The 14,101-nt window shown below is 38.7% G+C and overlaps 2 long non-coding RNA genes across 2 annotated transcripts; one reads left to right on the forward strand and one right to left on the reverse strand.

Annotated features, from left to right (window-relative positions):
• Positions 1–1,842: 1,842 nt before the first annotated feature.
• On the forward strand, positions 1,843–5,099 carry LOC143128237 (uncharacterized). Its single transcript, XR_012987909.1, has 3 exons — positions 1,843–2,195; positions 3,673–3,949; positions 4,853–5,099. It is a non-coding gene; the product is annotated as an uncharacterized LOC143128237 (long non-coding RNA).
• A 4,371-nt stretch (positions 5,100–9,470) lies between these two features.
• LOC143128226 (uncharacterized) lies at positions 9,471–12,404 on the reverse strand. The gene is made up of 3 exons (XR_012987898.1): positions 12,046–12,404; positions 10,289–10,565; positions 9,471–9,703 (listed from the first exon to the last, which is right to left on the reverse strand). It is a non-coding gene; the product is annotated as an uncharacterized LOC143128226 (long non-coding RNA).
• Between the last annotated feature and the right edge of the window lie 1,697 nt (positions 12,405–14,101).

Here is a 14,101-nt window from a genome sequence, read left to right on the forward strand (position 1 = left end):
TGATGTGACTCTGACCTCCTCCTAGCAGTGAGATTTGAGTTCCCGTCTTCCTGTACCAGGTGTAGGTGTGTACAGGTGGATTGGCATCACTCCGGCAGGTCAGATTCACAGACTCACCCGCCACCATTTCACCATGGTGATCCACAAACACAGTGGTGTTCCGTGGTGGATCTGCCAACACAAACACCAACAATTATATACAGACTTTTTTCTTCATCTGTTCGGTCCATTTCTAAGGCTGTTAATTCTTTCATCTTTCATTCATCTTTCATCAGTTAAATTTAATTGACAAGTTTATATCCAGTAGCTGCTCTCTCACATACATCTGAAATCTAAAGCAGCCTCAGGTGATCGATGCTGTTTGTGTCCTCTAACAGCACAGGAGTAGCTGCCTGCATCCTCACTGTTGACTGGGTTTAGGTGGAGGGTGTTGTTGATGGCTCTGTATCTGGTAGGCTGTGTGTTCTTGTACCAGATGAAGGTGGTGTCGGCCTTTAGGTTGCAGCTGGTCGTGTCACAGGTCAGTGTCACATTGCTTTCCTCAGTAACTGTACCAGCAGTCAATAAGACATGGAGATCTGGAAAAATGGCAGGTGTTACGGTCTTATATATTAAATATACTATTAATATACGATATCATATATTAAAACTTCACTGATGTACTTACCTGTGACTGAGATTGTCACCACATCATCAGAGAAGGCCCCTCCTGTCGTGTTTGTTACGTATCTGAATCGATATTGTCCTGAATCACTTTCTCTCACGTCTCTGATATTAATGCTCCTTAGTACTGAGATGTTCCACTCTGCCCTTATAGTCTTCCTCCAGACGCAGGGCTATAAGATCCTGACCCTTCTCCACCTCTCTGTACCAGAATCTTGTGGTGACTGTCTGGTCTGTGGGGAATCCGTATGTGCAGGGAATGTCCACCGTTGAGCCAGCCCCTCAAGACACAGAAGCTGGTGGACGAGCAGGACACTCCCCAACAGTCCTTACCTGGATTATCTAAATCAGAAGATAGGATACATTACATCATTCAACTAAACTTCTCACTCTCATACACACACACAATACGTTTGAATCACCCTGATTCATCTGATAATGCCTGATACTGACAATCATCATAAATGAAAGGCAAGAAGCTCAGTCCATCAATTCAGACTCAGATGTTCAAAAGTACTAAAATAGAGACTAAAATGTATCTGTTGGTCTTGACTAAGTTAGTGTTACATATACATATTGGGGTCATCCTTATTTTCCCAGAGTGCTATTCCCAGAGAACATGACAAAGGTACATACAGTATGCTAAAGTTCTAGGGTCCTATTCCCAGAGAACATCACAAAGGTTAATATGCTATAGTTCTAGGGTCCTATATTCCCAGAACATGACAACGGTTCGTATGCTATGGTCCTATTTGCAGAAAACATGACAAAGATTCATATGCTACCCAATTCTAGAGTCCTATTCCCAGAGAACATGACAAAGATTCATATGCTATACTGTAGTTCTATGGTCCTTTTCCCAGAGAACATGACAAAGGTTCATATGCTACCCAGTTCTAGGGTCCTATTCCCCAGCCTTTATAGGACATTGGGAATCAAAAAACAGTTCCCCAACTTGTCAAACGGTTCCCCTGCTCTGTCACATACTGCTCGTGTCACATACTGTAGTTGTTTAATAGGCCTACATTTGAAAAGCCCTAGAGTCTGGACATTTCAAAAAGAATATGTGATAAAAATACATGTGCATGCACCAATTAACACTCCTAAACTTATTGGAAACAATGAAAGCTTGCACACTGTGTCTTTCATGCTTAAACATGGTTTAAACTCAGCAACCCAGTCTCACGTCTGAACGTGTCACTGTCACGTTAATTAATCTATTGGGACGTGTTGTGTAACACGTTTCCTTGTTAAAAAACGTGTTGAGCAGGACGTAATTATCGTGTTACTGTATTTCGCTTTCAACGAGCCAACAGAACCACGTCATCTGTCAAAAAAGCCTGACCTCACAAAATGGCGAGAATGTTATTTGATGCTTTTGATGTGCAGTTTCACACTCTTAAGCCTGCTTTGAGTTGTGGGTTAGAAGGAGCCACCTTCTAGCTAGCAGTTTTAGAAGGCTGAACCCCAGAATCCAGAAACAAGAACCGAGCAGGGACGGAGAAAAAAGAAGAATCCAAATGGGAAATGAGGTGAGCCTTGCTACTGCCGCTAGCATGATCATTTTGCTAGCAATTGAGCAAAACATTTTAAAGTTGATTTAACATGAAATAGTAGCCTATGCATGGTCAATACTGTGAATTCAGAGTAGGCTTGCACAACTTATAATTTAGCTAACGTGCATGATGTAATGTTACATTAATCTGTAAAACAGCTGTTGTCTGTGTAAATTAACATTGTAGCCTAATATTGTTAGTGTGAGCTACAGCTAACAGCTGGGAGGTAGCCTATCAGCCAGGCATGTATAATCGATAATCATGATGAACGTGAATAGATTTCGTTGCGAAAACGCGCATTGTTTTAGGCCACATATCAGGTATAAAACAATTGTATTCTGATACAGCAGTTCTCCAGATGTTAGATATTCACTTATATTATAATATAATATTGTATTTCTTTAACCTGATTAAGAGAGGGGTTTAATTCAATAGAGAATTGCAATGTGTGTAGCCCATAATATTAGATATTAGATTAGGCTAGATTTAGATTAGATTCAACTTTATTGTAATTTAAGAGTAGTACAGGTACAGAGCCAATGAAATGCAGTTGACATCCAACTAGAAGTGCAGTTAGATAAATAGGCAAGTTTTCCAGATGACATGTGTACAGTGACAGAAATAGCCTATACAGTGAATATGGAATGTGTGTCTAGACTATAACAAAACAAATTGATAATAATACATAATAATGATAATAATAGCAGTAATTACAGTAGGCCACTCGCATTGTTGTTGGTGACGTGTCTGTTTCCTATTGTTCCATGCCACTCTCCTACTGTCTCAATATCTTAGCAATATCTTAGTTCAATTCAATGTCTTATAATGGTAAAAGATGTGGACAAATACATGATATGATATACAAATAAATCGTTGTTCACGACATGTTATGGTTAAATTATCGGAATGAGTGCGATGGTGATGCAATCCTGCTTTTCAATTAGTTGAGATGGTGTTTGACATTAAATTATAAGCAGGTCAGTTTCACATAATAAGCTATTTGTTTCTTTGGGTCTGGGTAATTCATGTGACAAAAAATTCTGTTATAGGCTTCTACCGTTTTTCTGAAAAACAAAGCAGTACAACAACATTTCTATCTCCAAAATAATGCATTGTACGCATGTGTGTACTACGTAGTGCATGCAGCTTTTAATGTCCAAAGTAGCCTATACTGATTTCCCTGCATAAAAACTACAAATACTCCTCCAAAACTACAGTGTTGACACTTGAAGTTGTGAAGTTATATTTTAGTAGCCTATTCTATAATAGAATAAATACCCACATCAGTTTTACCCTTGTCTCACCTGTATACAACATATGTTTATGAATTGCAGTAGTGATCAAATGAAAAAGGAAAGAAAGGTGTCCTTATGTGTTGTTTAGGGATGATCCTGCAATGTTTTCTCGACATATCTTTATGTCTTTTTTCTCCCCTCTACTTATGTTTTCACAGATCCTTGCTCCTGATATCCTGATGTATGGGTTGCACTTCATTATATGACTCCAACAGAACACTCACAGAAAGGAGAGTGGTGTCAAACTACAAGACAGCCAGCATGTAAGCAAGGCCTTGTTTGTCCTTGTTTGGCTACTCATTTGTCTACTTCCTGAAGAGGCTGAAGCATGATGGCCTTGACACCTCAGTCCTTGCTTCCATTAACAGCTGTGTTATGGAGTGCATCCTCACATCATGATCTACTGCAGCGGTGGATACAAAGGACAATTGGCAGGTATTTTACGTCACTTTTGCATTACTTTTACTGTGATTTTGCTAGATATGGTTGTCGCTGTGCTAAATATAGGCCCATATTGTAGATGGAGAAACGCATTGTACAGCGGATACATCTTGGGCTATACTATTAAGGGACAGCTGAATTGACCACCTAAACCATATATTTTCTGAAAGCCTATAGCCTCTAGATGTCAATTAATATACATTAAAACATGCCCCACCTTCCTACTGATTTTGGTGCATCATAAGGCGTACATAGGCCCATATTGTAGATCGAGAAACGCCTTGTACAGCGGATACATCTTGGGCTATACTATTAAGGGACAGCTGAATTGACCACCTAAACCATATATTTTCTGAAAGCCTATAGCCTCTAGATGTCAATTAATATACCTTAAGACATGCCCCACCTTCCTACTGACTTTGGTGCATCATAAGGCGTACATAGGCCCATATTGTAGATCGAGAAACGCCTTGTACAGCGGATACATCTTGGGCTATACTATTAAGGGACAGCTGAATTGACCACCTAAACCATATATTTTCTGAAAGCCTATAGCCTCTAGATGTCAATTAATATACATTAAGACATGCCCCACCTTCCTACTGACTTCGGCATATCATAAAGCATACATAGGTCCATATTGTAGATCGAGAAACAAATTGTTCAGTTGATACAATTTGGCGTACACTATTAAGGGACAGCTGATTCAACCACCTAAACCATACTAGGACTTGGTCCACCCTCCTTAAATACTTTGGCGCACTATATTAAAGGCATAGACCTGCATTTTATTAGTGGACTTTATAGTCATCAGTATGTTTGAACATGTCAAGAGAAACACTGAGATTGTAGTTTCTTTCTTTGTACACTTGTTTTATCTCTATTTCTAATTTCCAGGTTGTCAGCTGTTATCAGGCTCATCACCAAAGCAAAAAGACATGCCAGGAAGGAGCAAGGCACAGGCCAGGAAGGAGCAAGGCAAAGCCCGGGGATTTTTCTGCAGCTGTTCCTGCCCGTTATAGAAGGACTGCTCCTGAGAATAGATGGGTGTCTACATCGTTTTTTCAAAATGGTTCTTCTACACATGATGTTTGTCAAGCACTGCTCATTGACTGGCCAGGGGTCCTCTGTATTGTGACCACTGGTCAAAGGCGCCACATAACTGTCTCAAAGTCCTCTACATCATTCCGGTGACGGGACTTCTGGCCTAGTCTGACAGGATGGGTCTTGTGTTACTGTGATCAGACGGCTCAACAATGCATCATTCTCATCCATGCCCTCATCGCCTCAAGACTGGAGTACTGCAACAGCATTCTCTATGGTCTTGAAAAATATTATTGTCTTTATTATTATTATTATTATTATTATTATTATTATTATTACAGGTCTCTCTGCACCCGAACCAGCAGGTTCAGAGGAAGCTTCTTTTCTGTGGCTGTCACCCGACTGGACTGTAGCTCTGTATCCCGGTGACAACCAATCAACTAAGCCCCCAAATACCCTATTCCACCCATAGTGTTATTTATTTACAAATGCACATACTGTAATTACAATTATACATAACCATATTCTACTGCTCTTCATGCTATCCATCCTGAACACTTCTTACTACTCTTATAATGTTACTGTTTCTGCACTACAATGGTACTGTTACCACACTGCACATATCTGTCTATATGGTTCATACTGAATATCCATATTTATTCTGTTTTTCTCATATGTTCTGTTAATACACTGTCCATATTTATATCTAATTTATATTACTCTAAACCACCTTCTGTAAACCAACTGCATATTACTGTCTACACGACACTATACAGTATTTCTTGTCCTGCCTATGCACCATCTGTCTATACTTTGTATATCACATTGCACTTTTGCTTTGTACAGGGTTCCCACGGGTCATAGAATTTCTGGAATATCATGGAATTTTAGAAAGTCTTTTCCAGACATGGAAAGTCAGGGAATTTTTATCATTTTGGGGGCAAAGTCATGAAATATCAGGGAATTTTGTCGTAGTAGTTTATGATGTACTAGCCAAAATGCATATTTCCACACAGTATGTATATCTGGTTATTAGCTTTACAGCTTGCTTGAGTAGCCCAACTGTGTTAATTCAATGCCTATTTATTCATCTCCCGCTCTAAAAAAGTAAAAGACTCTTGATGCGGCTGCTCTGAAATCATTGGTCGGTATATTGTAAGTCATGGAAATTCAGGTGTTTTGTCAGGGAAAAGTCATAGAATTTTACATTTGACTTAGAGTGGGAACCCTGTTTGTACTTTTACTCTGCACAATGACAATAAAGGTGAATCTGATCAAATGTAAATTATTATTTAGTGCCTGTAGTGCTGCTTTGTATTAGCATACCTTTGCTGTTTGTTTTATGTGTATTGGACAACCCCCTGTTTAAAGCAATCACAAACTTACAGATTTTGATTGATCTTGATACACAGATGTGTGTTGTGCTGAAATAAACCCAATTTCACTTATCTTAAGTGCTGTGGGACTTTTGATGCACAATAAATCTTAAGAAATGGCTGTTCAGAGAGCATTGTTTTGACCAACAAAAGTTCTTAAATCATACACAAACCATTAAAACATCCATATTTTGATTGAATATGATACACAGAGGTGTGCTGTGCTGAAATAAACCCAATTTCACTTATCTTAGGTGCTGTGGAACTTTTGATGCACAAGAAATCTTAAGAAATGGCTATTCAGAGAGCATTGTTTTGACCAACAAAAGTTCTTAAATCATACACAAACCATTAAAACATCCATATTTTGATTGAATATGATACACAGAGGTGTGTTGTGCTGAAATAAACCCAAATTCACTTATCTTAGGTGCTGTGGGACTTTTGATGCACAAGAAATCTTCAGAAATAACCGTTTAGAGAGCATATTTGACAGATATTGACCAACAAAAGTTCTTAAATCATAAACAAACCATCAAAACATCCATATTTTGATTGAATATGATACACAGAGGTGTGTTGTGCTGAAATAAACCCAATTTCACTGATCTTACCTGCCATGGCAAGTTTGATGCACCGGACATACTCAGAAACTACAATTGAGACACCCATATGGCCAGACAGGCCTAGGTAAGTGTCACACCCATTATTTCATGAAACATATTTCACATATTTTGATACAGGGAATGATAACAAACGTGTTTGTCAAATTTGAGACCTCTAGCTGCTTGTATGTTGTCAGGAGGCGGAGCCAAAGATTGGAAAATGTAGATTTCTAGGGGGCGCTATAGAGTCTATGAATGTGTGAGGTGTGATTTTACGTATCTCATATATTTTATGTCATAGATAGATGTCACATGCCAAATTTAGTCTGTTTATGAGGTATGCAAGTTAGAAATGCTAACCCTAGGTTTAGATGGCCATAATTTGCATAGGTCAGACAGGCCTTGATAGGATTACACCAGTTAATTCAAGATAGTACCAACATGTGGCACATATTTTGATACAGGGAATGATAACACACTTGTTTGTCAAATTTGAAACCTCCAGCTGCTTGTATGTTGTCAGGAGGCGGAGCCAAAGATTGGAAAATGTAGATTTCTAGGGGGCGCTATAGAGTCTATGAATGTGTGAGGTGTGATTTTACGTATCTCGTATATTTTATGTCATAGATAGATGTCACATGCCAAATTTAGTCTGTTTATGAGGTATGGAAGTTAGAAATGCTAACCCTAGGTTTAGATGGCCATAATTTGCATAGGTCAGACAGGCCTTGATAGGATTACACCAGTTAATTCAAGATAGTACCAACATATGGCACATATTTTGATACACGGGATGATAACAAACTAGTTTGTCAAATTTGGGACATCTAATGACTTGTGTGTTGCCAGGAGGCGGAGCCAAATATAGGAAATATTGGATTTGGGGTGCTATAGAGTGTGAATATGTGAGATGTGATTTAACTACACACTCAAATATAGCTGCTTGTGTGTTGTCAGGAGGCGGAGCCAAAGATTGAAAAAAAGTTTGAATATGTGAGGGTTGAGTCCATTTCACTATATTTTGTGTCATCCAAGGATGTTACATGTCAAATTTAATCAGTCATATTCTAGTTAGAAATGCGAAACCAATGTGTACATGTCCATGAATTGCAAAGGTCAGACAGGTCAGATAAGCTTACACCAGTACTTTTCAACTAATAACATGTAGCACAAATTGATATAAAGGGCATAGAAATTGGCAACTGGTTTGCCGTATTTGAGACCAGTAGCTGAGTTTGTATTGCTGTAGCTTCCTGAATGTGTGAGGTCATTTCACTTTGAGGTTTCTGAATGTGTGAGGTAATTTCACTCCGATCCCATATTTACTAACCCTAGGTTAATAGGTCATAGGTCAGACAGGCCTTTGTAGGGTCACACCAATTACTTCACAACATTAGCACATATAATGCATGGGATGAAAACAGACTTATCTGAGGTTAATTTAAGCCTTGACCTTGCTGATGAAAACCAGAGTGCAGTCAATCAGTGGTCCAAACATATAGAACCAGTACAAGTGAAAGACAATTCAAGTAATTATTTACATGGAGAGTCCTTTACTATCAAAGATGCTTTAATGTACATTGATACATGAAGGGGATATTGAAGTACTCAAGTCCCAAAGAAGGATGACAATACAATAGTATTATAGTCAATTAACATAACTCAATAAAGAATATGGTTACAATTTCAATCATGATTTAAAGAAATTGACTTTCAAAAACTATTGTAATCAGTTAGCGTTTTTAAAGTGATTATGGATTTTTATAGTCTAAGAGCAAAAATAGCAGTATTGCTTAAGCCTATATGATGCACGTAAGTAGGAATGTTGGACATGTCTTAATTCATATTAATTGACATCTACAGACTATAGGCTTTAAGAAAATATATTGTTTAGATGGTAAATTCAGCTGTCCCTTAATAGTGTAGGCCAAAATGTATTAGCTGAACAAAATTCTTCTAAGTTACCCTAACAACAACCTAACAACCAACATAAGAACCATAGCAACAACCTAGCAACCATATTAATTACCCTACCAACAACCTCACAACTACCACCACAATGTCAACCGAGCAACCACCATTGCAACCAACATGATTAACCTTGCAACCAGCATAGCAACCACTTTATTTGGAATAGCAACCACCATATCTACCCTAGAATGCAAAAGAAAGAAAAACAACATTTTCAAAATGTGCAAACGTAATCACAGTCACTGCTTATGGCAGAGCTGACAGCATCACTACAGTCATACTCCTTGGTTTAAAAAAACACAATTCAAGGGCCCTTTGATAATTGCACTCTTTAACAAGTGCGGACCATTTATGCTTTCATGCAGGCTATCAGACTGTTGCCCTGCAGCCTGTTCTGCAAGTCTATCTTGATCTATACATGGAGAGTGAATGAAGTTTAGATTATTTTAGACTTTTGTGTAAGATGTGTAAGATTTACACAAACGATGATAAATAAAGCGATGACACCACCCACTGCAGACCATAGGATGTGAGAATGCGCTCCACAACACAGCTGTAAATGGAAGCAAGGACTGAGGTGTCAAGGCCAGCATGCTTCAGCCCCTTCAGGAAGTGGACAAACAAGGCCTTGTTTACATGCTCGCTGTCTTGTTTGTAGAAGGACACTGCTTTAACAGTTCCTTTGTGTAGGTGTCCTGTTGGAGTCATATAATGAAATGGAATGCATACATCAGGATATCAGGAGCGAGGATCTGTGAAAACATAAGTAACAGAAAGAAATTTAAGATATGTTTAGAACATTTTGAGCTCCAACACAAAGGCAAAGCAGTTTCAGCCATGCAAAGCATATATTTTCTTAAAGCCTGTCAATTGTACATGTGAGTTAACATAGACTAGCACATGGCCCACCTTCCTGCAAACTTTGGAGGACATAAATGTATACATGGCACTATTTTGTATATTGTCAAAGTCAGTAGAAAGGTGGGACATGTCTTAATGTATATTAATTGACATCTAGAGGCTATAGGCTCTAAGAAAATATATGGTTTAGGTGGTCAATTCAGCTGTCCCTTAATAGTATAGCCCAAGATGTATCCGCTGTACAAGGCGTTTCTCGATCTACAATATGGGCCTCTGTACGCCTTATGATGCACCAAAGTCAGTAGGAAGGTGGGGCATGTCTTAATGTATATTAATTGACATCTAGAGGCTATAGCCCAAGATGTATCCGCTGTACAATGCGTTTCTCCATCTACAATATGGGCCTATATTTAGCACAGTGACAACCATATCTAGCAAAATCACAGTAAAAGTAATGCAAAAGTGACGTAAAATACCTGCCAATTGTCCTTTGTATCCACCGCTGCAGTAGACCATGATGTGAGGATGCACTCCATAACACAGCTGTTAATGGAAGCAAGGACTGAGGTGTCAAGGCCATCATGCTTCAGCCTCTTCAGGAAGTAGACAAATGAGTAGCCAAACAAGGACAAACAAGGCCTTGCTTACATGCTGGCTGTCTTGTAGTTTGACACCACTCTCCTTTCTGTGAGTGTTCTGTTGGAGTCATATAATGAAGTGCAACCCATACATCAGGATATCAGGAGCAAGGATCTGTGAAAACATAAGTAGAGGGGAGAAAAAAAGACATAAAGATATGTCGAGAAAACATTGCAGGATCATCCCTAAACAACACATCAGGACACCTTTCTTTCCTTTTTCATTTGATCACTACTGCAATTCATAGACATATGTTGTATACAGGTGAGACAAGGGTAAAACTGATGTGGGTATTTATTATATTATAGAATAGGCTACTAAAATATAACTCCACAACTTCAAGTGTCAACACTGTAGTTTTGAAGGAGTATTTGTAGTTTTTATGCAGGGAAATCAGTATAGGCTACTTTGGACATTAAAAGCTGCATGCACTACGTAGTACACACATGCGTACAATGCATTATTTTGGAGATAGAAATGTTGTTGTACTGCTTTGTTTTTCAGAAAAACGGTAGAAGCCTATAACAGAATTTTTTGTCACATGAATTACCCAGACCCAAAGAAACAAAAAGCTTATTATGTGAAACTGACCTGCTTATAATTTAATGTCAAACACCATCTCAACTAATTGAAAAGCAGGATTGCATCACCATCGCACTCATTCCGATAATTTAACCATAACATGTCGTGAACAACGATTTATTTGTATATCATATCATGTATTTGTCCACATCTTTTACCATTATAAGACATTGAATTGAACTAAGATATTGCTAAGATATTGAGACAGTAGGAGAGTGGCATGGAACAATAGGAAACAGACACGTCACCAACAACAATGCGAGTGGCCTACTGTAATTACTGCTATTATTATCATTATTATGTATTATTATCAATTTGTTTTGTTATAGTCTAGACACACATTCCATATTCACTGTATAGGCTATTTCTGTCACTGTACACATGTCATCTGGAAAACTTGCCTATTTATCTAACTGCACTTCTAGTTGGATGTCAACTGCATTTCATTGGCTCTGTACCTGTACTACTCTTTTAAATTACAATAAAGTTGAATCTAATCTAAATCTAGCCTAATCTAATATCTAATATTATGGGCTACACACATTGCAATTCTCTATTGAATTAAACCCCTCTCTTAATCAGGTTAAAGAAATACAATATTATATTATAATATAAGTGAATATCTAACATCTGGAGAACTGCTGTATCAGAATACAATTGTTTTATACCTGATATGTGGCCTAAAACAATGCGCGTTTTCGCAACGAAATCTATTCACGTTCATCATGATTATCGATTATACATGCCTGGCTGATAGGCTACCTCCCAGCTGTTAGCTGTAGCTCACACTAACAATATTAGGCTACAATGTTAATTTACACAGACAACAGCTGTTTTACAGATTAATGTAACATTACATCATGCACGTTAGCTAAATTATAAGTTGTGCAAGCCTACTCTGAATTCACAGTATTGCCCATGCATAGGCTACTATTTCATGTTAAATCAACTTTAAAATGTTTTGCTCAATTGCTAGCAAAATGATCATGCTAGCGGCAGTAGCAAGGTTCACCTCATTTCCCATTTGGATTCTTCTTTTTTCTCCGTCCCTGCTCGGTTCTTGTTTCTGGATTCTGGGGTTCAGCCTTCTAAAACTGCTAGCTAGAAGGTGGCTCCTTCTAACCCACAACTCAAAGCAGGCTTAAGAGTGTGAAACTGCACGTCAAAAGCATCAAATAACATTCTCGCCATTTTGTGAGGTCAGGCTTTTTTGACAGATGACGTGGTTCTGTTGGCTTGTTGAAAGCGAAATACAACGTGATAGTAACACGATAATTACGTCCTGCTCAACACGTTTTTTAACAAGGAAACGTGTTACACAACACGTCCCAATAGATTAATTAACGTGACAGTGACACGTTCAGACGTGAGACTGGGTTTCAACTACATGAAGGACTAGCCTTTAGCTTGTGGTTGAACCTTTTGGTTATTTCAGTAAAAGAAGAGGGGGTTGGGCTGCAATAACAGCTCACTAACACATCATGCATCACCACAGCACCCAAATACACTCTCTCTTGATCCTGGTATAAAACATTTACAATTACAATTAAAGCTATGAACCAAGCAACAAGTGTACCTACTGTACCTGAAACAGACAGAGTAACTCCATCTTTGCCTTGTAAGGTTGTGGAAAACTGTGTCTCAATTCTATAGTCATATACACCAGAGTTGCTAGGAATCAGATTGCTTATTCTCACACTACACTCACAAAAGGAGTAGGCTAGCTATACTCAATATGAGTTCCAGATGCTCGCATGTTCACATGTTTCTGACCATCAGTTTTGTACCAATATCTTGCTCTGAAACTGTAGATTAGTGGAATTGTGTAGCCTAACTGCAGGTAAGGTGCATTGAGGAGCCTGTGAGAGCACAGATGTTCTGAGGAGAGTAGGTCACAGTGAGGGGTGATTGGGCATTAAGAGACCTGAAACACAAACACATTCATCATGGGTGCACACACACTCTTCATAACTCACTGACTAACTCACACACATGAACCTTCACAGACATACAGAACACACACACGTCACACACACAAACACACACACATTCAGTTTTGTACCAATATCTTGCTCTGAAACTGTAGATTAGTGGAATTGTGTAACTGCAGGTAAGGTGCATTGAGGAGCCTGTGAGAGCACAGATGTTCTGAGGAGAGTAGGTCACAGTGAGGGGTGATTGGGCATTAAGAGACCTGAAACACAAACACATTCATCATGGGTGCACACACACTCACTCTTCATAACTCACTGACTAACTCACACACATGAACCTTCACAGAACACACACACGTCACACACACAAACACACACACATTCAGTTTTGTACCAATATCTTGCTCTGAAACTGTAGATTAGTGGAATTGTGTAACTGCAGGTAAGGTGCATTGAGGAGCCTGTGAGAGCACAGATGTTCTGAGGAGAGTAGGTCACAGTGAGGGGTGATTGGGCATTAAGAGACCTGAAACACAAACACATTCATCATGGGTGCACACACACTCACTCTTCATAACTCACTGACTAACTCACACACACACATGAACCTTCACAGACATACAGAACACACACACACACACACAAACACACACACATTCAGTCTCCATCACTCGCTCGCTCACTCACTCACTCACAGACACGCACGCACACACACACTCACTCACTCACAGGCACACACACACACACAAAGTCACAATTAACTTAAATGAAGCCTGCATGTGTTTACAAGTGTTAATCACAACTTTCATGAGTTACTCAACATTATTAAACTGATGCACACTGTCACAAACATAAGATGGCAAAGCAATCCAAGCAAGATACCAGTATACAATATGATATACATACCAGTGCATAACAGCAGAATGATGCATCTGATTCTGTGCATTTTCTTGTGCATAATGAAAACCTGCCAGAATGTTCATGCATTTTAGAGGAGTCTATTGTCTGACTTTTGGACTCAAAGTTTCATTCATATAACATCATCATCATCATCATCTCAACTCGGCAATATACATTTTTTCACTTGTCTATTTATTTCATTAGGCTATTAAGTAAATAAGAATGTTTGTGTTT

This window comes from Alosa pseudoharengus, unplaced genomic scaffold (assembly GCF_046254945.1).
Source record: "Alosa pseudoharengus isolate Yale_2024_CS ecotype anadromous, Long Island Sound unplaced genomic scaffold, YU_APseudo_1.1 YU_APseudo_1.1_scf_1, whole genome shotgun sequence".
Lineage (NCBI taxonomy): Eukaryota > Metazoa > Chordata > Actinopteri > Clupeiformes > Clupeidae > Alosa > Alosa pseudoharengus.